The sequence below is a fragment of the Mus musculus genome, chromosome 6 (assembly GCF_000001635.26).
Source record: "Mus musculus strain C57BL/6J chromosome 6, GRCm38.p6 C57BL/6J".
NCBI lineage: Eukaryota > Metazoa > Chordata > Mammalia > Rodentia > Muridae > Mus > Mus musculus.
Window position 1 is genome coordinate 133,616,123 of NC_000072.6, and position 3,497 is coordinate 133,619,619.

Sequence of the window (3,497 nt, forward strand, 5' to 3'; positions counted from 1 at the left end):
CCAAATATTTTAGTGCTATGTGTCCTGATTGATTGAAGAACAGAAAATAACTTAAATATTTATTAACCGAAAAAAGCCATAAACACATCATGACAGACCATGCATTGAATCCTGTGTTTGCAACTAGCAAAATAAAAGCAAACAAATTATGCTACCTGGAGATCCACAGACTTTACTAAGTTATGAATTTTCTAAGAAATCTGGATTGGGAAATAAATGTTCTAAGGGTCTACATAGACCTTTCATGTAAAGCTCAATTGTCTGTAATGTTTACTCACATACACATACTAATATTTATATGGTTATTGCCAATGGTTAAAATTAAATACTTTAAAGGAAAAATTGAAACTTAATATAATATATAACTATGATATTCAGCCAAATGTATTCCTAGGAATATAGATTCTGACCAACTTGGGCATTAACCAATTTAGAAGAACATATTAAAAAACTGAACAAGGTTAGAGGTATCTATAAGGTATCATTTAGAGACAATATATCCAAACATTGATGTGTGAGTTAGGCATATGTTATATAGTTAAGTTGAGAAGGCAGTGAAGATGAATTCAGAGGACATAAGAACAAAGAATGATTGCTTCTATACTTCTATAAATGTAGTCAATGCAAAGAGTAAACATTGTTACAAAGTAAGGTAATAAAAATAAATTTTATAAAAGGGAGCAATGGAGCATAAAGTTGCTGTGGTGTTATGTGCCTCAGGGGCACAAGTACATTGGAGATCTTGTGCAATATCAGCTTAGACCATCAAAGGCATACCACTTTGATTGATTGCACTGTCTGAATGCTAAGATTTGAAATGTGGCTGAAGCTATTGCCATGTGCATATGCTGACAACTAGGAAATTTTCACACTATGATTTGACAAATACCAAGGCAAGATCTATATATTTATTAAATTTGACTCAATGATCTTACCTAATTTATTTAAGGGCAGATAAAAAAGTGTGCTGGAGACAATTTCTTTCCTTTTTGTATATTTTCAAAATAATAGAAATGATTTTATTCATTCTAATCGCTTCATAATACTCAGATCCAACCTGAAAATTAGGATGATTCTTCTTTGGAAGTATATGTTGTGGTAGATCTTCTGACTTTTCAGGAGAGGAGGGGAGTTCCTTTTTAACCTCTTCTACCTTTTCTTCTCCAGATTAACTTTCCTGTTCTTTCACAGCAGAGTCAGAAGGCCTCTGACTCTCTGCTTCTTGAGATTCCTGAGTTTGCTGTTGCTGTTCCTGTTCACTCCCAGAGTTTGCAGAAGACTCATTTCCTGCTGGTGCTGATTCAGGCTCTTGGACATTCCCTGTATTTACCTCAGCAGAAGAAGGATCTGAACCTGAGACCTGGGTTTGATTCACAGGAGCTGCATAGAAATGTCCGAAAGATGTGAGCACATTGATAGAAGACTTTCCTCTTGTTTTTTTCCCTGACCTGATCACACCATCCTTTCTCTCAGAACCTGTCTGCCAGCTGCTAACTCCCTCTCCCAGACATCCTTATTTTAGCTTTCTAATTCCACAATCCAAAACTACTTAGGTTAACATCAAGGTAGCTGAAGTTGTACTTCAGGTCACAATAATAAAATCTCTGCTGTGCAAAGTGTTTTAGTCAAAGTTTGTGATCTCAAGAATGAAATATAAGTTAACTATTAAATACCCATACACTTCAATACAGAATAAAGCTAACAATAATGGTGTACAATACTGCATGACCAGGGACAATTTGCTTCTGTTTTTCCTTTAATTAAAGACAATTACCTAGTAACAGGAAGGCAAAGAGAAAACAGGGAAAGCTAACAACTCCATCTTGTTCATGAAACCTGCTTTTTATACGGGAACTCCAAGGAAAAATAGAACCATGGATTTTCTCACAATCGGAGAAGTCAGTATAAGGCTTTTGTGTTTTCTGCCTCATCTCACAGTGGTGATTTGGGCTGGGAACCAGACAAGTCTCTTCTACAGCTATGGAAGCTTTGTCTCTCCTTCGTTCATTTGGCTGACCTTAATCATATCTCAATCGTCAGGTTGGGGAATATTTATTTATATACTTAGAGAAATGAATATTTACTCATCTATAAGACGTATAAGATGAGACAGCAATCTGAAACACAGACAGTTGAACTGCATGCAAGGATGATGGATTGTGTTTACCTGGTTCTGATTGGACATCAGATGTACTCTGGACATCTAGAAATAAAGAATAGAAACAAGAGAAACTTCAGACTACAATCTTTCAGAGATTACTGAAGTCCTACTAAAAAATGTCTTCTGTAAAAGTGCATGGATGCAAGAGCATGTGTGATTTCCCTGTGTTCTTACCTTCCACAAAAACACAAAGATCTTTTTAATTCTCCCAGAAACACTACTATCAAATAGTTCTCTATTTGTAATTACACTGCATGCTTCAAAATTATCCTGAATAATTCAGCTTGAGAATATGTCCCACTCATTTTTTTAATTAATATCCCTTAACACAGTCAGGAGACAAATCCCTGAGTACACATCTTAAAATGTTACATGTTATGCTTCACATTCTGGAGGTGGGCTAAGGAAAATGTATAAGATTGGCTCTGATAATGGTATGTTAGTGTCTATAGCATTCAATATATTCTATATTTCTGTGCTTTGAATTATTCCTGGCATGTTACTATATCATGTTTCTGGCACCCAATATGCAGCAAAGCTGTCTGCTCTCACTCTCTGCTCTGACTATGACAATATGCTCTCAAATCTACCCTTTGTTTTCATGTTTTTTTTTTTACATGTGCAGAGCACTTTCCTGAACACAAAATGGGCTGTCTTATTCCTCTCTTCAAGAATTTTATGAATTTCAGGTAGAATATTATGTAGAAACACCATGTTACATGATAAAGACATAACTATTCCCATCTTTCTATGGCCCTGTCTTTCTTCTCATCCATGTCTGTCATTTCTCCCCTGTTTTCTTGACTCTTTTCCTTAAATGTCTCCGGATCCCATCCTGTATTCCTTGGTACCTTCATCTGCACTCTGAGCTGAGCTCAGGGCCAGCAAGGTTGCTGTGAGTAGGACCACAAGCATCTTGGAGGAGGCTCTGGACTTTCTCTCAAGTGTGTGCTGAGGCATGCATGCCCATACTCTTTATAAACGCAAGACAAACAAAGGTATCTTTGAGCATCAACTGGATGACATTGCTCCATTATTTCTCTTTGGGACTGTAGCCCAGCAGGGTGGAGCATGGGAGATTTCCAATGAGAATTGACTACAGGAGCAACATCTAATATGGTGATGATGTTAAAGGACAATTGTCTCTTTACAGCCAAGTATTATTGCATTGTTTGTGTGCACCACATTCTCAATCTACTCAGGAGATGTAAGGCATATAGTTTGTTTGCCCTTCTTAGCTACTGTGAGAGTATTGCACAAGTATCTGAAGAGTGGGATGTTGAGTCCTTTGGAGTAACCCAAGCAGCAGTAAATCAGTGTCATCTGGTAAATTTCC

At 36.8% G+C, this 3,497-nt stretch overlaps 1 pseudogene; it reads right to left on the reverse strand.

Moving 5' to 3' along the window:
• Positions 1-940: 940 nt before the first annotated feature.
• On the reverse strand, positions 941-3,076 carry Gm34314 (annotated as a pseudogene).
• Between the last annotated feature and the right edge of the window lie 421 nt (positions 3,077-3,497).